Below are 23,333 nucleotides of genomic sequence, written 5' to 3'. Positions count from 1 at the left end.
GCTTATCAAACTTTTTCTTAGAGGGCAAATAGTAAATATTTTGGGCTTTATGTCCCATAGGGTCTCTGGGAAATGGCAACAGACAAGAGGTAAGTGAATGGGCATGGCTGCATTCCAGTAAACCTCACTGATAAAACAGGAAGTTGATCCATGGGCCAGAGTTTGTGAACTTCTGTTTCAAAGAAATTTACTCAAATACTTAGGGATGGAATGATATGAGAGCCTGGATTTGCTTCAAAATCATATGGGAAGTGGAGAAGTGGTTTGGGGTAAAAATGAAACAGGACCGGCCGCAAGATGATAATGATAGATGCAGGGTACGAGGCAGCTCGTGTTATGCTTGTGTCTGTTTTCTTTAGGTTTTAAATCCTCCACTGTTAAAAGCTTGTACAATGTCTAAAACATAATCTAGGATTGACAGGATTAATAATGCCAACCAAGTAACTCTGCACATGTCTTTGAGGCCTTGGCTTGAGGCATACACTGGAGCTTTCCAGAAGGTTGGCAGCATCATTCCGGCCTTTCAGATATGCCTTTCTTTTGGTCTATATCAATCTGGGGGCCCAAGATTGAAGTGCCATGGAGCGCCCATGATTTGGGATGGAACTGACTTCAGATTGGCCAGCGGATGGTCAGCCTAGGAAAACACCTCTTTAACGCAGTGGGGAAAGGGACTGATTTGCTTTTTTTTTTACTACCTTCTCTCTCTGTCATCCTTTCCCATTCCTCCCCACAGCTGTATTAATGCATTTTAAATTCTGCTTCTGTCCTACAGAAGCTGAAAGACTGCGATCCATTTTTAGTCCAAATTCTTTTCCAAGTAGATGTAATAAAGGGGCTCTCTATCATGGGGTCAGAGAGACTAGATATGGCTTTGCCTACATCCCTATTTTTCTATATGAGTTATATGAGCTCAAATGATTATTCTAGACCCTTATGCAAAAATTCTAGAGAGTGCCTTCTCATACTTCACTGACAATTAATCCCCCTAACTCGAAAGCTACTATACCAGCATTCACCTTTTTGTTTCTTTTAGCCAGTTTTCCTTTCCTTTTCCTTACTTTACTCAATTAATAATAATTAATAATAATCCTTAAATTCCTTAAGTTGCTAGTTAATGAGTGATCCTGGATTTATGGGAAGGAGTGAGGACAGAAGATATGTAATAGAGCTGATAGTGATTTGGATGCTTTTTACAGATGAGGGCACAAGCTAAGAGGAGGGGAAGCAAGTTGCCTGAACTTACATGGGCTAGGAAGTGTGTTCTGATAACTGGGTACTTAAGCATGCCTCTCAGGGGACAAAGGGTAGAACTGAAGAGACTTCGAGGTTCTCCTAGGAGGTGAAATTGACAGACAGGAAGAAGGAAAAAGTCTGCTGAAATACAAGTGAGTAGAAACTAGGGATAAAAAATTAGGGAGCTGAAAAACAAATGGGAAAAAACACAGAGTCCAGCAGCTGTGGTCTCTATTTCTTCCTCAGCAATGGCGTCCTGTATTTTTTGTTTTCCTCTTTTTCTTTTCTTTTTGTTTTGTTTTGTTTTGCCTCTAGGGACATAAACAGGATGCTCAGTTCCTGTCTCATGACTTCAGGCACATTTCTTTAATATCAAAGTAATTTAACGTGTAGAATAGAGAGAAGGGATTCTGCTCACTGGTTCCCAGGCATGAAAGGACCTCAACTGTGCTCCCTCTTTCAGTAAATGAAATGAAACATCTTTATGAAAACATAAAGCAAATTATGCACCATTTTTCTGAAGGCACTGCTATGCTTCCGGATGACTATTTTTTTTTTTAAGATTTTATTTTTAAGTAAACTCTAGACTCAACATGGGGCTCAGACTTACAACCCCGAGATCAAGAGTCACAGGCTCTACTGACTGAGACAGCCAGGCGCCCCCTGGTTGACTCTGAACAACCATGAACATTTGCCATTTCTGATCCCATGGCAAAGAGGCTACTTGTAAGATCAGAGCAAGACTTGATGTGTTGTTTTTTATTTCCCCCCTCACACACCCTCATCCCTGCCCTAATTCCACTTCTGTATCCTTTTGCCAACAATGAGGATGTCCTTTCAGAAGGAATAGCCCTGCCGTTCTACAGCGATGAAAAAGACATCATTCCAATCATCCAAACATACAATCCTCTTCGTTCACTTGGAAGCTCCACGTTTGATGGTTATGATTGGCAACAGTCTTTCTCTTTGGGGTCTGTATCATCACTGGAATCAATTTTTAAAATATGGGAGCCTTGCCTTTAAAAAGAGATTGGCCAGACACCCCCCCCCCCCCGCCCCAACCCCTGCTGTGAGGCTGCCTTCCGGGTGATGCCTCATTAAGGCCGTAGCAAAGGAAGGCTGGTTGTCAAGCATCCAAAAAATTAAAGAATAGAAAGTTAATAGCTCTGAGCAGGTTGTAGCACATGATGATGTTTATGGGCTTCTAAAGCCCAGAAGAGACTCAGTGTTTGTTTGAGACTCAGTGACTTCGAATGGTCAGAGGAGCAGAACTCAATTAACAATTTTTGAAGACCTTCAATTAAAAAATCATTGAGGTGCAAACAATCAGATCAGAGAATGAATGAGAAGAGACAGCCCAGAAGCAACACACACTGTACTCTGGGAAGAAAAATGCTCTCTACCCTTTCTCAAAAATGAGGATATTCTAAAAGCAGGGCTAATGTTCTTAGACGCAGCTGCAGCCCAGCCTAACCTGGACCATTTGCCCCTGAAATTCTCACTCTAAGCTTGGGGTCCTTTCAAGAGTATTTGTGCATGGGGAGATGTGCAGCAAGGGGACGGGAGTCATTACTAGCCTCTGTTGCCTATTCCCTGTGTCAATAAATGCCTCCTTCTCTTTTGATTTTCACCCTCATTAGGTAGGTATGTACCATTATTAGTCCCATCTTAAAGAGGAGGGAACCAAAGTCCAGAGAGATTTTTATTTCTTAATTTTCTTTTTTAATTTTTAAGATTTTATTTATTTGTTTGATGAGAGAGAGACAGAGAGAGAGGGAACACAAGCAGGGGGAATGGGAGACGGAGAAGAAGCAGGCTTCCCGCCGAGCAGGGAGCAGGGAGCCCGATGCAGGGCTGGATCCCAGCACCCTGGAATCATGATCTGAGCCAAAGACAGACGCTTTATGATTGAGCCACCAAGGCGTCCAGCAGAGAGATTTTACTATTTACCTAAGATCAGTGCTAAAGCCAGATTTCAAACTCAGGCCATCTGCCCTGCAGTCCATGCTTTTAATACCATGTTAGTTCCATGGGATTTCTAGATAAGAACTCATGCTATCTGGAATCAAATATTCCTTAGATTTCACATAGAACCCCCTCTCCCTTTCTTAGCTAAGGAAACTGAGACCCAGAGAGGTTAAGAGATGGTTGAGTGGGGGTCAGTCAGAAATCAGGTCTGCTGTGAGCTTACCTGTTTCTCTTCTTCCATCTCCAGTCCACGGTGTTCTCCTAGGAGACATTTCATCCGAAGAACTATGGTAGCCAGGGAGAAGCACTTCTCAGGTCTTCCTTCCAGACAAAATGTGTTGTTCAGCTGCAAGGAGTATGTTCAGTACAAGGAGTTCCTCTCTCCTGAGTTTCCTCTCCTTTTTACTCCTTCATTCTCTGAAATGGGAAGTAGACAACTATAATTGTTATGGCTCCTGGGTTCAAGCAGTTGATGTCATTAGGATCTGCAGATTGGGGAGTGGAGGACAAACCTAGGCCAATTTTTCTCTGTTTAAAGCTTTATTCCTAGCTCTCACTGCCGTGTGTCCACGTATGCACCCCGATGTGGCGAGAGCAAAAAGTGTGTGTCTGAGCCGTGTTCAAGTGGTAACAACTGTGCAGCTCTTAGTACTGCTTTCCCCATATAAGAAATGTGCCACCTTCGGCTAGATTCACAACTTCTGTATATTTCTATTTTATCACTTAGAAAATAGGAATAATCATCTCTAATTCAGAAAGTAGTTGTGAAAATTAAATGACATACAGCAGTGCTCAATGAACAGTAGTTCCCTTTCTCAGGGTCACTGTCAAATTTTGTGTTTGATCTTCATACTCCACTCCATTATAGTCTCTTGAGCCATATTTGTATACAATTAGCTAATTCCCACATTTTATGGGGATACTTGATTTTTTGCTATAAGCACGCTGTCTTTATGTGACTATAGAATACAAAATACATTATATATAATAAAAATTCGATGTCATAATCAATATACTTATTTTTTTGGACAGACAAATCAAATGATTTGATAGGGAGAATGATTTGATGTGTAAAACTGACTGGGAGAAGCAGATCTTATTGGTTACTAGGAGATTTTGTTCTAATTCATGATAAGACGAGAAGGGATGTAAGAGTTCTAATAAGGCATGGAATGGTAAAAGGATTGTTAATTGGAGGTAACCAATTAACATTAATTTACAACTATGAGGGACTAAAATATCAGGAAAAATGGGTTTTCAGGGGCGCCTGGGTGGCTCAGTGGGTTGGGCTGCTGCCTTCGGCTCAGGTCATGATCTCAGGGTCCTGGGATCGAGTCCCGCATCGGGCTCTCTGCTCAGCAGGGAGCCTGCTTCCCTCTCTCTCTCTCTGCCTGCCTCTCCATCTACTTGTGATTTCTCTCTGTCAAATAAATAAATAAAATCTTTTTTAAAAAATGGGTTTTCAAACTGCTGTAACATTTATTCGCACACCCACTCACTCATCCGTGTACGTCTTCATCTACCCATCCATTAGCTACGTGTCCTCCATCAGCTTGTTATCTAGCCATTCATCTACCCATGCATCCCTGCTTTCGTTCACCAACCCATTCGAACAATCCATTCGAGGTAGTTAACACTGCAGTGTATAGAAGCCCATGTAAGAAACGATCCTTACCACATGAGAACTTCCCATTTAATAGGGAGAAAAGAAAGGAGGGGGGAATGAGATAAATGTTTGCAAAAGTTGTACGATAAGTCTGCAGATGTCTCAAGCAGGAGAAATGACATCTGACAGAGGAGAAAGACACATTTCTTCAATGGCAGAGGTAGAATTTATTTTGGGTTTTGAAGATTCTTGAAGAAGGAGAGTGCATCTTGGGCCAAGAAGGTGGTAGAGAGAGCAAGTCATAACTCCGGGAATGGTGAATATATTGCTTTAGTCAGATGATAGTGATAGAAGACTAAACCTGAAAGGCATGTTGGGTGGCTGGGTTGGGAACATGGGACGTCTACAATAAAGGTCTGAGAAATTTCGTATATTCTTGGTAACCACGTAAGGACACAGAGACTTTTAAGTAGTAGACTGATATAGTCAAAGTTGCATGTGCGAAATATTTTTTAATGAATTTCAATTTTTAAGTAGCTATATAAGTAGCTAAAATATAATAAACTGGAGATTCCAAAACTTCCTCAGTTCACAGTACTCTGTGTCTTTGTAGTTTCTTTCATGGGATTTCTAGGCCAAAAGAAACACCTAACAATTCCATTTGTTAAGTAACTAAGTCCAAGTAACTTATTGAATATTTATATCCTAACAATTTAGCAGCCATTGGAAAAAAAATAATGCATATAAATAATTTTCAAAAATTTCAGTCTTCAATAACCACAGTTACTTCCCAGCGGGATGTGGGCACCTAGTGGGCACTGTACAATTTCTCAAACCTTGGAATCAGATCAGCTACCACCTCCCCCACTTTCTGTTCTGCATTGATTTTCATTTGGTATTTGGTTTTTACCACAACAACTGCTGAACACCAGGTTTGCAAAGACATCATGTTATCAAAAGTAATGTCACCAGATCTAACCTCAAGCTTGTCGTTTGCATAGTGTCCAAAAGATGTTGTATAGCCCCAAGTTTCCCTCAAAAATGTAAAATATCCTGCTGATCTCACTCTTGGGTTTGTATCCAAAGGAAAAAAAAATCAGTATTTCAAAGAGATATCTGCACTGCCATGTTTACTGCAGCATTATTCACAAGAATGAAGCTTTGGAAACAATCTAAAAGTCCTTTCACAGGAAAATGGATACAGAAAATGTGATTATATATAATGTATATCCACACTACATATGCACACCAACACACATACACATACATACAACAAAATATGGCCGTAAAACAGAGGGAAAGCCTGCTAGTTGTGACAAAATGGATGAAACTGAGAGCTATTCTGCTAAGTGAAATAAGCCAGGTAGTGAAAGACAAATACTAAACGGTACCATTTATATGTAGAACAAAAAAAAAAGAGAGAGAGAGAGAGAGAGAGGCTAATTTCATAGAAACAGAGAATAGAAAGGTAGTTGCCAGGGGCCTTGGGATGGGGGAAATGGAGGGATGTTGGTCAAAGGGTACAAACTTCCAGTTACGAGTAGGTTTGGAGGATCTAATATACAGCCTGATGACTCTAGTTAATAAATGGTACTGTAGACTTGAAAGTTGTGGAGAATAGATATTCTCACCACTCACACACAAACATACAGGAAAGAGTTAACTATGTGAGGTGACGAATGTGTTAATTCTCTTGATCTCTGTAATCATGCTACAATGTATATGTATATGTATATCAAATCATCACACTGTACACTTTAAATATATACAATTACTTTTGGCAATTAATCCTCAATAAAGTTGGAAACAAACAGACAAACACATAAATAGAATATCCTGCTGCACTCATAGTGAATTTCCTGCAGTGTTCCAGAGTACCTCAGTGCATGACTTAGAAATTCAATATTTAATTGCCAGGTGCTGTTCCTACGCATTTTATATACACTGTTTCATTTAATCCTCACAATGCCCCATTTAATCCTCACAATGCCCCATTTTTCAGATGGTGAAACTAAGGTCCAGAGCTGAAAAGTGATGAAACTGCCCATTAATCCTATGTAGCACCTCTATTAATACATATCAGAGGACACTGTGCTTACATGCTTCAGCACATCTTCGCCCAAACTGACTCTAAAGAACCCAAGAGTAGGGACTATATCATACATATATTTGTATTTCCAGGGTCCAGAGTATTGTACCTGATGCTGTTATCAGGCTGTAATGTGTTTCTTGGTCTTATCCGATTGGTTTCATTTCCCCAGAAGCAGGCCCGGAGACATGAATTTTAGGGCAAATAATTTATTTGTGAGATAATTAAGGAAGTTCAGGCAGATGGGTGGGGAGGTGTGTCAGGGAAGGGAAAGAAGAAATAAAACATACACTACCAAACACACTGGGAAGTCTGGGACCCAGTGTAAAACACATGGCTCAGAATGATCTTACTGAAGGGGCACGGGAGCCGGGGTATTTACACACCAATTCAGACTGCTAGGGGAGTTGGGGGGTTTTAATTTCTTGGCCTGCCTTGTGTTGTTAGAGAGGGCTTCAGTGGCCAGAGACAATTCTCAGGGAAAGAGATGAGATTTTGTCAGCTAGACATCAGACCTGTCCACTAAAATGGTAAGACCCAGGTAGATATAGGTGAGGTATAGACAGTAACTGCTTCACTGGTAGTCTGGGACAGGACTTAAGTACTTTTCCACATGGGCGAATCAGAATACCTGGGAGGCATGTACAGTTTGTAAAGCCATATTTAATAGATGGTTTTATATTTAGAAAATAAAAACAATTTTTTTTTGCTTTTATCTCTTTGGTGGATATATAGAGAAGATAGTAATTTTCAAGAGTTCAGCGTAAAAGTATACCATTGAGATAGATGAGCCTCAAAAGTGTTTTTTGGCTTAAAATGTTTGAGAAGGGCTAAACCAGATCCCTCATGGTGAAGTGGTACTGAAGGAGGAAAGCATTTGCTAATGTGCACTTTCCATTTCGTTTTTCTAGCCAAAGGGAAAGAAGGCTCAGATCTCTCAACTGAAACAGAAAGCTGAGATTTAAATCCCCATTTCATCTACATCTTTAGGGCCATGTTGAGAGTTTATCTCAACAAAGAAAAAAAAAATGACCTTTGGGAATATTTACAAGCATTTAGCAGAAAGACTCCATTTCTAAATGCATTCTCAGCAAAATTAAATGGGTTTGCCAGTTCCAATTCAACTTAGCTATGCCCCATGAAACTGAGAAGTTTTCTATAAATTGCATCTTAGATACCACTTAAAAATGTCAAGTAATAATCTCTAAGGGAGAAAAAAATAAGAGAATTACAAAGCGAGTCACTAAAACCAGCTATTTATCATTAATTTCCGTTTCCTAATGGAAATGATGGACTCACGCCTTTGCTGAATTCCATTTGGGGCGATAATTTTTTTATGATAATCTGTGGGCTCATTCTTCAAACAAAATATGTGAAAACAATCTGAGTTTAGGCCTTAACTATGACTCAGATATGTCTGGTGAATATATATCTATAAACTGATTTGCATAAACACCCTTGGCTGAATGAAGAGAAAGTTGCTCTGTTTCACCTTAGGGAAGAGTCAAAAATGGTCCTTTGAACACAGGTCCCTGGTCTGGCTCTGTATACTCATGTCTGAGCTCTCTGGAGAAACAGGATCACAGCAAAAACTTAGGAACCCATCTGCATGAGAAAGTCTGAAAGGTCCGGGACGTACTGTACTGTCGCTCTACTGAGGATGTGGAAGAAGACTGCAGGGAACACAGTGTCACGTCAGCAACTTGACGAGTCACAGCTCTGGGGCACCTGTGTGTCCCCGAGAGGCTGGCTTTGATGATGAGTAGCACCAAGCCGCAGATGTTCTTGAGGGGCTTGAGGGGCAGATGAGAAGGCGTCTCCTGAGCCACCAGAAAGGATTTTGCAAAACCAGTGAAATCTGAACTTTTCTTCCTAACGTGACCACTTTAATACCCACAGGCTGGAGAAACTTGGGTTGGCAACGAATGAAAACAGTACCATGCTGAACATGCATCAATGTCATATGCCTTCGCAGATAGTGATTACGGGAACATATGAATGGCTTTTAATGATGTGAACAGAAAATAGAAAAAAAACATAATATAAATGTAACCAGTTGAGCAGTGTTGTATCATTTTGATAACTTACATTTCCAGAGAGATATTTTAAATATATCTATTGTACGCTCCACTGAGTGCCTTCCTGGTTACTGGAAAAAGCCCTGGATGGGTCAGGGGTGGGTCAGGAGACCTAAAATCTAGTGTCTTGAATGAGCCATTGTGCAGCTCTTTGACCACAGGCAAATTTTGCATGGATGATTAAATGGTTGGCTCTATCTCTCCATCACTTCCTCAGTCCATACCCTTGGCAGGGCCTTATCATGGCCAGAGAATATTTCCCTGCCCCATGACTTTGGGCTTGGCTGTGTGACTGAAGTTGGCCAATAACATGGGGTTAGAAATAACAGTCTTTCAGTTCCAAGTCTGGGCCTTAAAAACCTCCTGTGCATCTACTCGCTTTCTTGCACCTCTACCATGACCAAAGGAAAACCTCCTCAAGGTGGCTACTGGTTCAAGGAAGGGGAGAGTTATTTGGAGTAAACCCAGTGACCTAAAATGTGAAAACAGAACCACTCTGGCCACAAGAAACCTCCATCAGCCAAACTCTGAATAAGTGAATGCCCAGAAATGCATTAGCTAAATACATGTTTACTGCAAGCTGCTAAGAGCCTATACTTGTTCGTTATGCAGCCATCATTGACTGATACATCTTGCAATTTCTCTGGGCTTCAGTTTCTTCATCTGTGAAGTACATAACCTCAGGTCTCTTCTAGTTTTAACTTTTTCCCTAAAATAAACTTCTCTTTGTTTCTCTATAGTTAAATATTTTTCTTTATCTTTTCTTGTACTTCTAAAGCGCATTGATTTCAGTGAGTGCTGCTCCCCTGGCTGGATATGTCAGGTGTGTGTTAATAAAACTCACTGGGCAATACAAAGTCTTTAAACCATGTAGCTAAAGAGCCACATGAAATGTGCAGAGAGTGAGCCCGAGATACACAGTATACATTTAATTTCTGAGCTTCAAAGTAAAAGTTTCAGAAAGTTTCTTTATTGACTGAAAAGAAGTACATCTCCTGGACAGACAGGTGTGAGGAGAAGAAAACTCAGCATCTCCCAGACTCCTCGGAAGCATTTACACTTTTGGCTTATAGAACTCCAACCAAGAGTTTCAGTCAAGGCTTACCTTTGGGGACCAGCAATCATTAGCCTCCTCTCTGGTAAGGTATTTCTCTACTCATTTTTTATAACAGATTCTTGACTATACCATATGATTTAGTCACAGGGCAAAATAACAGTATGCAACCTCTTTCTATATAGAAAGTTAACTTTCCCCTTTGTTTCCCCCGCCTTTTTTTTTCTTTTTTGCTGCATTAGAAGTATCCATAAAAACCTACTTCACCACTAACACTGCTACTACAGGTAGAATGCAGACACAGAGCCCTCCAGGCTAATAAGCTTTAAGTTGCTAAAGATTTGGTTTACCAAGCTTTATTAAGAAAAAAAAGAGAGAGAGAGAGGTGCGTGCATGTGGGCATGTAGGTATGTGTGTGTGTGTGTGTGTGTGTGTGTGTGTGTGTGTGATAAATAGGTAAATAGGGTATAGGGCTCTGCTGAACCCTGGAAGAAGTAGGGGTGGAACAAGATATTGGGTGTGGTAGGCTGAAAATGTCCCCCCCACCAAATATATCAGGTTCTAATCTCTGAAACCTATAAATGTTACCTTATAGAGAAATAAGATCTTTGAAGATGTGGTTAAGAATCCTGAGATGGAGAGATTATCCAGGATTACCAGGGTGGGCACTAAATGCAGTCATATGTGTCCGTATAAGAGGAAAGTAGAGGGAAACTTGACAGACAAAAGAAGAGAAGGCAATGTAGCCATAGAGGCAGAGACTGGAGTGACAGAGCCACAAACCATGGAAGCCAGCCGCCACCAGAAGCCAGAAAAGGCAAGGATCGGACCAGCCCTAGAGCCTCCTGAGGGAGTCTAGCCTTGCTGACACCTTGATTTCATCCCAGTGACACTGTCAATATCCTTAGGTCAAGGCTATCTGCAAAGATCCTGCTTCCAGATACAGTAACACCTCCCTCTCTCTCTCTCTCCCCCCACCCCACACCAACCGCCTACTGCCCAAGCAGAGGCTAAATTGGGGAATGAGACAATGGCTTCTCCTCATTGTAGCCTCCCCATTCTCTACGAATGGTTTTATTCCTCCCATGGCTTCCCATGTGAAAGAAAAAAATAGTTTTATATATTCATATGATATGTGTTATACAGAGAATACTACATATGGTCTATACATAATCTATACATTATAGTTATTTATTAAGTCATATTTTCCAAGACAAGTTTAAGAATATACGCATATATATTCATCAACAAGCAGAACTTTCAATGCAAAGATACGGTGATATTTTTCCTTTTTTGGAGAACCATTACTCATGTCCTAGCCTAGAGACGCTAAGGAAATCCAGTGTAATCTGACTTTTCTCATTGTCCCAGTAGCTCTAACACTGCCCAGAAGCCCATTCAGTTCTTCCTGGTTTGTGCAAGGAAGATTACAGTCCAGGCTGATCTTCTCTCTCTCCCTAATTGTTAGAAGGCACAGAGAGTCCTGAGGCTGTCCCCAAATCTAGCAGTCTGTTTGATAATCACTCCTCCTCGGCTGCTAAGCACTTCTGAGAAAGAAGGAGATCAGTCTCTGACAGAACCAGCTACTGTGTTATGGATTTATTCTCTTACCCCCCTTTAAGTGCTCAAATAAACCTTGGATGCAAAAAAGACTTGTCAGGGGTTATAGAGAAAGCTCTATAAGCTATACGTTGTCAATAAAACTCTACTGAATTCACTCTCTCATTCTTCTGCTTGTCTTTAAAATCCCCAATTGATTTTTTTTTTCTCAATTCGCAGTGTCACCCAGCTAGGGCTGTTTCTAATTGTAGGCAGGGAGTTCTCCATGAAATAGCAATTATTTGGTGCTGCTTTTGCAAAGTCAGCAAGTATATCGCAAAAAAGCCCACCCCCGATCTTCTGGGAAGGCATGTGCATGATTTCTTAGCCAAATTCATTTCTCTTGCTCACTCCCTTTTGGTTGTGCACCTGCAATCTGATTGTGCACTATAATAACTCAGTTGTGCTTAATCTGATGATACCTGACTGAAAATGAAAAGTAGTGTTGATATGATATACTGAAGGATCTGTAAGAGGAAACTTGGAAATTCTAGCAGACTATGTTAGTTTCAGTGCAGTTTCTTTGCCTTTTCACTGTTGTTAATTATAAATCCATTTTGAGAAGATGCCTGGAGCAGTCAGAGATTGCATTGAAAACATATAGTAGAGGGACGCCTGGGCGGCTCAGTTGGTTAAGCCTCTGCCTTCAACTCAGGTCATGATCCCAGAGTCCTGGGATCGAGCCCCACATCATCAGGCTCTCGGCTCATCGGGAAGCCTGCTTCCCCCCACCCCACCCCCTCTGCTTGCCTCTCTGTCAGCTTGTGATCTCTGTCTGTCAAATAATTAAATAAAATTTTTTTTAAAAAAACCAAAAACATTTATTAGAAAGTGTGGTAGCCAGCCTCCAAGATGACTTTCAGTGAATAGAACTGACCCATGTAACTAACTGGATATTGTGAAACTGGCAGAGTGTGATCTTTTAAGCTGGGTCATCAGAAACACTGCTTTCTTTGATTACTTGCTCTAGGGAGCCCAGCTGCCATGCCATGAGGACATTCAGCAGCCTTGTGGAAAGGTCTACATGGCAAGAGGCTCATGAGAAAGCCACCTTAGAAGTGGATCCTCCAGCCCCTGTCAAACCATCAGATGACTCCATCCCAGCTAGAGTTCGGCTGATCTTGGCTGGGCACGGCTCCAGGACGTGCGTTCAGTTCATCTCTGCTTCACACGTCTCTTGCCCTCCTTAGGCTAGCAGCTTAGCCAAGGCCTGCTCTTCTTATGGCTATGGCAGAAGCGCAACAGTGCAAGCAGAAGGAAACACATCTTAAGACCTAGATTATGGCTGTCACTTCTGCCCATATCCCATTGGCCAAAGCAAGTCTCATAGCCAAGCCCAACATTAGTAGGGAAAGGAAATAGACTCCTCCCATGAAGTTTTGGGGAAATGAGTAAAAGGAATGAATACAGGCTAACAACAGCCTAATCTCCAGGTTGTGTTTTGGTTTTCTTCTTGTCTGTATACATTTATTCTTCTTATACCACTGTAGACAAATACAAACTTATGTTTCACAATTTGCAAGCATGACTTACATTTCACAATTTACAAAGTCGATTACATGTATTATAAGGCTTCACTTTCTATCACTCTGCTAACAGGTACCGTATTTTCCCCTTTGGTCCATCAGGCTATCATATTAAAACATTATGGGGGTTAGTGAGGCATATACCAGGGAGGGGGTGTCACTTGGGAATGCATTTAACAGTAAGTAGCTGAAATTCAGCTTATAGTTGCCGAAGCAAATAGTTTATTTTCTCGTGACAAACTGTTCAAAAGTATATAATCTTGGGTGAATGACATCATCAGACACCCAGTTCTTTCTACTCCATGGATGAAATAAGTTACATTGGCTTTTGTCATCATGGTTGTAAGATGTCTGGTGCAACTCTACATGTCAAGTTTATATTCCAAGCAGAGAGAAAGGAAAGAGGACAGTGGCAGCTGACAGTCTCCCCTTGCATTCAGAAAGCAAAACTTTTCCAGAAAAGCCACCAGTAGATGACCACTTATATCTCATTCGAAAATGAATATAAGGTTTCAAGCTTTATAGCCTTTAAAACAAAAGAAGGCAAGGGTGGAAGCCATTGAAAAGGGGTGTTGAGACAATCTATAGTATCTACCACAAGAGGACACACATGATCCCCATACCCAACCAGCCCTACCTATCCCTAAGCAATCTTTACCTTCACGTATCCACTTGTAACAAGCGCAAAATATACATCCGATGGGTACCCCCTGACTAAACAAAAACCTTGCCCTGGGGCCTCTGTTCCGCTTAGGAATTTACACATCTGAGGTTTTTATCAGGCCACACAGAAATTGATCCTGAGTTTTCTGGATTACTTTAAAAGTTCTGATATTCTCAAGCAATGCTATATCTTTTTATTTATTTAATTTTTTTTTGACAGAGAAAGAGATCATAGGTAGGCAGAGAGGCAGGCAGAGAGAGGAGGAAGCAGGTTCCTCGCTGAGCAGAGAGCCCGACGTGGGGCTCGATCTCAGGACCCTGGGATCATGACCTGAGCCAAAGGCAGAGGCTTTAATCCACTGAACCACCCAGGTGCCCAGCAAAGCTATATCTTTTAGTGATTTGAAAAATTCTAGGAAAAGCTATTATTTTAACATTGTGTCCTTAGGCAGGTTACTTAACTACTCTGGGCTTAGTTTTTTTCTTTAATACAGCAGGGTTGCTGTAAAGATAACATATTATACATATTATATAAATATATTATAAAAATTTAATATATAATATAATAATATATTATTTTTTCTTTAATACAGCAGGGTTGCTGTAAAGATAATATATTATGTCTGAAAAAAGGGGAACCTGGGTGGCTCAGTCATTAAGCATCTGCCTTTGGCTCAGGTCATGATCCCAGCATCCTGGGATCAAGCCCCACATTGGGCTCTCTGCTCAATGGAAGCCTACTTCTCCCTCTGCCCCTCTCCTTGACTTGTACTCTCTCTCTGGTTCTCTCCTTCTTGAATAAATAAACTAAATCTTTAAGAAAGGAAAAAGAAAAGAAAAGAACAAAACTTCACAATTTGTCCATCATATACAAGTTGAGTTTTGTTACAGCCAAACACATTCCTAATTAGTATACTCATTACGCTTTCAGCATCACCATCTATCACAGTGGTTTTTTTTTTTTTTAAGATTTTATTTATTTATTTATTTGAGAGAGAGAGAGAGAGCATGAGTAGGGGAGAGGGGAAGAGGAAGAGGGAGAAGCAGACTCCCTGCTGAGCAGGGAGCCCAACATGGGGCTCAATCCCAGGATCCTGAGATCATGACCTGAGCCAAAGGCAGAGGCTTAACCCACTGAGCTACCCAGGTGCTCTATCACAGTGTTTTGATGTAATATTCTGATGAACCAAAGGGGTAAAATATACTTGTCACAGAGGGAATACATTGTGAAGTTTTATAATTAGCAGCTCATACAATTATCATTATTTGTTCTAGGATGCTTCAACTCATTCTGATTATACAGTTCACCCTCATTTAAATATTTGGTAACTTTGGAAACGGTTTCAAAGAATGAAAAGACTACCAATAATATGTCTGGAACTGTACCCAGTATTGCTTTCATCAGGCTGCTAAATCTGCATCATTATTATGTGCCAGGTTTCTACACTGGTCTAATTAAGAGGATGAGTGGATGGGACTCTTTAAAATATGAAGGGAAAATGGAGAGCAATATAAGAATATTTTGCCCAAGGTATAACCTGTAGACCACATGGAAACTGTTTCCTTTCCTGTCCCTTCATCACTAAGGCTCATCTCTACACCTCCTTAGGATGGAGGTAGGGCATTGGGAAAGAGCAAGCCAGTTTCTGTCTGCACCACGTTCTTATTCCTCAAATTCTCTGGTTGTAACACTCACACATGTTCTTTTCCACTCACTGCTCTCATTGGGATTCAGGCCCAACCACTCAGCTAAAAAGTTAACTAGATCAATTATCAATTAAGAATATTCAGTCATTAATTGCATGTGACATTAACCCAGATGAACAGGCACATGACCTGTTACAAACTCATTGGGTGGTTGAGTGTTCATGTTGAATTTCCCTTGACTTCACACACTAGAAGTAATCATAGGTTCTCTCCCTTCATTCATAAAAGATGAACCCCAGCAATGTGGAGGTGAAGAGAAAGCTACCATCAAAACTGTTCAAAGGAAGTGGTTTTTCCTATTGTTTAATAACTAATGGTTACTTTGAATGTGAGAGGGCTTAAGTTTAATAACAGCTCTCAAGTTGAAGGTGTCATTTAAAAATTTTAATTCTGCACATAATGCCCTGTTCAGATTAATTTTCATAACCTCAGTAAATAGGAGTGTGGATACCTGTTTTGTTCTTTGGCTAACTGAGAAGAAAGCGGTAATGGTGGTGTCTCAACAAAATAAAGTACAATTGGGGACATTTTAGTAAGGTTTACCTAGACCCTGGATTTGCTTAAATCATCATAAAAGATCAGGGCTTAAAGGTGCCTTAAGAATTACACTTTCATCATACAGATGGTTTGTGTGATGTTTGTGTACAGGTTACACCATACGGCAGAGACGATATGTGTGCAACACTTATGCCGATAGATCTGGTGCAGGAACAATGCATATATAGAGGAGATTTGCCTAAATCAGTCCTAAAAAGTTGACATAGATGTTGTGTCCCATTCCACGTCCGAATACCAATTACGTTGGAAGAGGTAAGACGTCACCTTAATGTCATGCTAGCGTTTCATATAAACTTCTTCCTTAAGAGCAAAGTCTGATAGAGGAGGGTCAAGGAAGCATGAGGATACTGGGTAAATGAAGTGAAATGGGGAATGAGAGGAGGAAGGAAAGGGGCAAAGACGGGGCAAGTGCAGGGAGCTGAAGTCAATGAAGCTGTGTTACCTCGCTGCCTGAATGCTCCTCCGTCCCAATGCATAAATCTCCAAGATGAAACCAGTAGTTCTCATTTTCAGACCAGCAGTATCAGCACCACTGAAGAAGTTGTCTGGCCCCTACTCTAGCCCTACCGAATCAGAAACAACCCCGGCAGGTGATGCTGATGTATGCTCAAGTTGGAGAACACTGTGAACTAAATGTTATCAGGGGTGTCCACCTGGGTGCAAGTGAGTTCCCATTAGACCACGGGCATCTCAAGAGCCAAGACCAGGGATCACCAATGCATCTCCCGCACCGGAGCAGGCTGGCATGGAACCACTAAGTATATATTGCTTGAATCAATAATTATTCTTATTTGGGAATAGGTAGGTCTTTTTCATGACAGCACAGTGTAATATAGTAATGCCAAGTTGGAAAGAAGAAAGAAGGAAGTATGGAAGGTGGGGGCTGTGAGAAGAATACCAGTTTCACAGTCTGGGCCAGCATTCTCTCTTCCTCTTTAACAACAACAACAACAAACAACAAAGCACACTCAGAAATATCACTTTAAAAGTAGGTTCTAGGGGCACCTGGGTGGCTCAGTTGGTTGAGCATCTGCCTTCGGCTCAGGTCATGATCCTGGCATCTAGGGATCGAGTCCCACATCAGGCTCCCTGCCCAGCGGGGAGTCTGCTTCTCCCTCTGACCCTTACCCCTCTCGTGCTCTCTTTCTCTCTCTCTCTCTCTCTCCCTCCAATAAATAAATAAATAAATATTTTAAAAAAAAAAAAAAAAGTAGGTTCTAGAGGTAACCAGAAGGGAGGCGCGTTGGGGATGGGTGAAATACATGACAGGGATTAAGGAGCGCACTTGTTGTGTGGTAAGTATAGGCTGACATATGGAAGTGTTGAATCACTATATTGCATGCTCAAAACTAATATTACACTGTATGTTGACTAACTAGAATTTATTTTTTTCCCTTCCCTCTCCCCTCAACTAACTGGAATTTAAATTAAAACTTAAAAAAAAAAAGTGGGTTCTAAGTATTACAGAAATAATTTTAATATCCTCTCTCTTTTTTGTTTTCCACTTGGGCAACAGGTTAAAATAGTAATCCATACAGTTTGTAACCTGTCATGAAGCCATGGACCAACATTTCAGATTTAATACCCTTTCTTAGTGGGTATTCTGTCCACAGAAAATATTAATTTACACGATAAACAATAATTCTGCCTGACACCTTTTGGAAATGAATATTTTCCCATTGAAATAGTGTTCTTGAGATCGTCATATTAAGAGTTCAAAAACAGGGGGAAGTGAATGAAAGTATTCTTGGTTGGTGATATTTTGGAGTTATGTGGCAGCCTGGTAAAGTCTGGCCAACTACTGTCAAAGTCATTGTCTAGGGCCAAAGTTCTCAACCAGGGTGATTATGCTTCCCAGTGGACATCTGGCAATGCCTGGAGGTGATTTGGCTGTCACAGCCAGGAGTGGGGCTGCTACTTGTCTCTAGTGGGAAGCTCTTGAACATCCTTCAGTGCATAGGACTCAGCTTCCTGCCCCCCACAAGGAAGAGTTACATGGTACCACATGTCAGCAGTGCCACAATGGAGACCACAATGGTCTGAGTTGGGAGGCCCAGCCCCGTATAGCAGGGGAACTTGAGATCAAGAGGGTATGCTGTTAGTAGCTATGCCAGGAGGATACACATAAACAGGGATAGTTCCAGGCAAAGCCCCTAGTCTCAGCACCCCGGGGTTATGTGAACCTGGGCAAACAACCTCCTCCTCTATAAAATGAGGTGATAAAATTAGCCCCAGGCCCCTTTGTGCTCTAGCATCCTAGTTTCAGGGACGTAAGACTTTACTGTTTCAGACATATGTTATTTTTTTATGTGTCACCTCTATCGGGTCATAAACTCTTTCAGAAGAGGCCTTTGTCCTATTCATTTTTCTGTCTCTCTTATTCTCTTAACACAAGCCCTGCAGAAATAATGTTTGTTGAACCGTATTCTTTCCAGCAGATTTATAACTTCCTACACCAGCAAAATGTTAACACGAAAGATTTTAATAACAACCATATTTTGGTCATACTTTTCCATGGGGAATGCAGATGGGGCTTGACTTTCTCTTCTTGAGTTACTACCATGGCCACATAATTTATCTTCTAACCTAGGACACTTTTGAAAGCAAAAGGGAAAGCTATTAATAACCACACCGGGGGGATCGGCATGAACTGGGAAGAACAGTTGCCCTGACCAGTTTGAATGTCATTAGAATTCAAATTGTTCACTAAACAGTTGTGTGTGGCTGGCAGACATATTATGCCCACCCCTTATGATTGCTGACCCCAGTTATATGGCCTCTTTGAAGATAAAACAGAGCTAGGTCATTTTGTTCACCCTTGGATATTATCTGAATCTTCCCTTCACCCTTGCAAAACCCAAAGCTCATCCATCCCCACATTAGACTAGTTGACCTTTTAAAGCAAATGGAAAAAGTCCAGGAGTCTGGCTCACATTAATCCAATCAAGTTTTATCCCATTCCTTCGCCTATAAGATCAGCCAGCATATCCTGTATAGAATGCAGGGGCCCTTCGTGATTCATTTGGGCAGATGAGGAAGGGGAAGGCTCTGACCCTGTATGCTCCCTCCCGATGAAAAGGGCCAAGCATTTATCTTAGGGCTGGGAGACTGTAAGGCAAACACACGCTCCTCCCACTTACATGCATTTATTTTTTGACCTGTTTCCCTCTTTTAGAGTGTATTATTTACCTCTCTATCCCAGGATCTGGCACAAAGTAGATGATTCATAGATATTTATTGAGTGAATGGATGGATGGATGAACCACAGAGAAATTGCCTCTTTCCCCAGTATGGATAGAAACTGATGACCTCATGCTGAACCCCGTAAGTCTTGGCACTAAAGCATACTTGAGCTGGAAAGTCTCTTCGTCTCCCTCCCTCCCCTGTCTTTCTTCCTTCACTGAATTGTCAGTTCTACACAAGACACTGTAGCATTCCAGCCCTATGCCGCTTGTTGGAGACAAATATCTCAACCTGATGAAAGTCTACGGCCAATTGCAACCCAAAGAAAGGGAATGTAAACAGAACTACCCCAGGATCCAGCAAGTCCACTTGCAGGTATTTAATCGGAAGGAAACAAAAACGTGAACTTGAAAAGAGATCTGTACCTCCAAGTTCACTGCAGCATTATCTACAATAGCTAAGACATGGAAGCAACCTAAGTGTTGTTAAAAAAAAAAAAATTCAATGGAATAAATTTGAAGATCTAAGTGGCATTATTAAATGATTCATAAAGGGGCACCTGGGTGGCTCAGTTGGTTAAGCGACTGCCTTCACTTCAGGTCATGATCCCAGAGTTTTGGGATCGAGTCCTGTATCAGGCTCCCAGCTCCACAGGGAGTCTGCTTCTCCCTTGACTTCTCCCTCTCATGCGCTCTCTCTCTCTCTCTCTCTCAAATGAATAAATAAAATCTTTTAAAAAAATAAAATAAATGATTCATAAATAAGACATCATCCCACCTAGCAAAGCAGAGGGGAGCTTCGATGAGCTGTACAAAACGGAAGGCTTTTATTAAAAGGGGGTGGGGGGGCACACTACTAAGAAAGTTACTAGTAAAAGAAAAGGACTGTTCTAGGCAAGGTCGCTGTCCCTCAGAGACAAGAGAAGAGGGTTTTATCATGCAGACTACTTCATGTTTCTTTGGGAGATAGAGAGGGCCCATGTGGCAGACTCACTGGTGCTGAGCAGAAAATTCCTAACTGACCAGTTATGACTACATTTTGGGGGCAGGTTGAAACTGCAATTAGATTAGGTATTAAACCCTATTTGGGGACTCAGCCTAAGGGATGCTGTCTTGGGCCTGCGGTTTTCTCTTCAAGTGTCCACTGATGGATAAATGGATAAAGAAGATCTGAGATATAGAGATATAGAGATATAGATATGAATGTTATCCAGCCATTAAAAGAATGAAATCTTGCCATTTGCAACAACATGGATGGAACTAGAAGGCAAAATGCTAAGTGAAATGAGTCAGGAGAAAGAAAAAAAAAAAACATATGATCTCATTTATATGTATAATCAAAAAAAACCTCAAGCTCACAGATACAGAGAACAGATTGGTGGTTGCCAGAGTCAACCACCTACCCCGGGTGGGCAAAATGGGTGAAGGGAATCAAAAGGTACAAACTTGCAGGGATAATATAAATAAGTCCATGATGTCATGTACAACATGGTTGACGACAGTTAACAATACTATATCGCGTATTTAAAAGTGGCTAAAAAAGCTTTGTGCAGTGGTCGTATCGTAGCCAATGAGGTTTATCTGAGGTGCGATTACTGCTAATTAAAAGAATAGATCTTAAAAATTCTTATCACACACACACACACACACAAATGGTAACTGCGTGGTGATGGATATTAACTAAACTTATGGTGATCATTTCACAATATATACAAATAACGAATCATTATGTTATACTCCTGACACTAATATAATGTTATATGCCAGTTATATCTCAATTTTTAAAAGGAAAAAAAAAAGTAAGGAAATGCCACACTCCCCATCTGGGATTATAATGAGCTGATGACTATAGAAGGGTTTCTCAGCTATAAAATAACCATGATCACAATTATCGTCACTAGAATTCTTTCAGTTTGTCGGCATTGGGTGACTCTTTCAGAATGCTATTTTCCGAGCAGAAGAGATAAGGCTGGAAGGTTGGAAAGTTCAAACACAGATTGAGGACTTTGATTTCATATGTTCTGGGCACTGTGGAGAGTGCAAGGGTTAAAAAGTGACTAAGCAGTCATGACCCCTGCCCTTCACAAGTCATAGTGCTCAAAATTTAACTGCCCTGTCACTTAAAAGAAGCTTAAAAACCCAATTAACTTCCTCACCCATTTTTAAGTTGACATCTCAAATTTTTCATCGTAAATTAAATATCTGTAATATCTGAATCTTACCAATGCATTCTAAATATGAACATTTAAAAGTACCCAACAGGGGTACCTGGCTGGCTCAGCTAGAAGAGTGTGCAACTCTTGATCTCAGGGTTGTGAGTTCAAGCCCCACATTGGGTGTAGAGATTACTTAAAAGTAAAATCTTTAAGGGGCGCCTGGGTGGCTCAGTTGGTTAAGGGTCTGCCTTCAGCTCGGGTCCTGATCCCAGGGTGCTGGGATGGAGCCTGGAGTCGGGCTCCCCACTCTGCGGCAGTCTGCTTCTCCCTCTCCCTCTGCCCCTCCTCCCTGCTCGTGCTCTCTCTTTCTTTCAAATGAATAAAATCTTTTTAAAAAAATCTTTTTTTTTTAAAGATTTTATTTATTTATCAGAGGGAGAGAGGGAGAGTGAGCGAGCACAGGCAGACAGAATGGCAGGCAGAGGCAGAGGGAGAAGCAGGCTCCCTGCCGAGCAGGGAGCCCGATATGGGACTCGATCCCAGGACGCTGGGATCATGACCTGAGCTGAAGGCAGCTGCTTAACCAACTGAGCCACCCAGGCGTCCCTTAAAAAATCTTTTGAATAAATAAAGTGTCCAACAGAATCTAATACCATTTGATACCCACCATCATCCATTTTTTAAAATACAGACATTTTACAGTATTTCCTTTTCTCCTCAATCTCATATTTCCAGTCCACTTCTCCTATAGAATTTTATCCTAATAAAGTTTATTTTTATGTTTGAAAGATCCTGTCATCCTGTACCACACACACACACACACACACACACACGCACGTACTTTTTGAACTCCAGTTCATCTTTTTCACCAAAGTCTAGCTGAGGCATGGTACTGTTGGGTTCAAATTCTAGCTCTATTGAGTAATAGTTGTATATTTAGGTAACTTATTTAACCTCTATGAACTTCAGTTATCTCTTCCATAATATTGGGATATTAATGTTGCCTATTGTATGTTAAGTTGTTGCAAGGAATAAATGAATCAGTATATTAAAATACTTAGTTCAGTGCCCAGTGTACAGTAAACATTTAATAAAGGATGGCAAAGTATTAATCTACTACACATAATACCTCTCCACTCAGCATATAAGAGAGTCACCCAGTGGAACATTTTTCATACATACTAGATCCATGATATTTTGGCCAACCCTTCTTTTTTATTGAAGAATAACTGACACAAAATATTGTATTAGTTCTAAGTGTACAACATAGTGATTCAATATTTACATACATTAGGAAATAAATGGTCACCACAATAAGCCTAGTTACCATCTGTTGCTTTGCAAAATCGTTACAATATTATTCATTATATTTCTGTGTCTTATTTATTTTATAACTGGAAGGTTGTACCTCTTAATCCCCTTCACTTATTTTGTCCATCCAGCCCTACATCTTTATTCTTAGAATCCCTAACACAAACTAGCAGCTTGCCAAGGATTCTTTTTCCAAAAGTACTTCAACATTTGATGAACGAGCAAATCACTAATTTCCTCCTGTCTGCCCATTGCCATGACAAACTGCCAAAGTTTTAAATGTAAAAACAGCAGAAACCAGAGTTTTCTTAACCATTTTAAGGAGTTATGAGGAAATGATAAACTATCATGTATGCTTTTCCCTCCATAGCTCTTTGAAAATCACATGGTAACTTTAAGTTACTTTATGATGATTTATGGCTAATCTTTTTGGGCCCATCATGGAGTCCAAAGCAGGGTCCAAACCCACCAGTGCAAGATCAGGAGTCAGATACCCAACCGACTGAGCCACCAAGGCACCGGATGGTTAATCCTTAATCAAAAGTCACCTCTCGGGGCACCTGGGTGGCTCAGTGGGTTAGGCCACTGCCTTCGGCTCAG

The 23,333-nt window shown here is 40.9% G+C and overlaps 1 protein-coding gene and 1 pseudogene across 1 annotated transcript in view; one reads left to right on the top strand and one right to left on the bottom strand.

The window, feature by feature from the left end:
* GRPR (gastrin releasing peptide receptor) overlaps positions 1-23,333 on the bottom strand; it is a 125,438-nt gene that overhangs the window by 38,994 nt on the left and 63,111 nt on the right. The window contains exon 3 of the mRNA XM_032331210.1: positions 3,428-3,621. The gene's annotated coding sequence lies outside the window, so the exon portion shown is untranslated. The remainder of the gene's footprint in view (positions 1-3,427; positions 3,622-23,333) is intronic.
* On the top strand, positions 20,808-20,960 carry LOC116583728 (annotated as a pseudogene).

Source organism: Mustela erminea, chromosome X, assembly GCF_009829155.1.
Source record: "Mustela erminea isolate mMusErm1 chromosome X, mMusErm1.Pri, whole genome shotgun sequence".
Classification (NCBI taxonomy): domain Eukaryota; kingdom Metazoa; phylum Chordata; class Mammalia; order Carnivora; family Mustelidae; genus Mustela; species Mustela erminea.
This window is presented reverse-complemented; position numbering and strand designations above follow the sequence as displayed.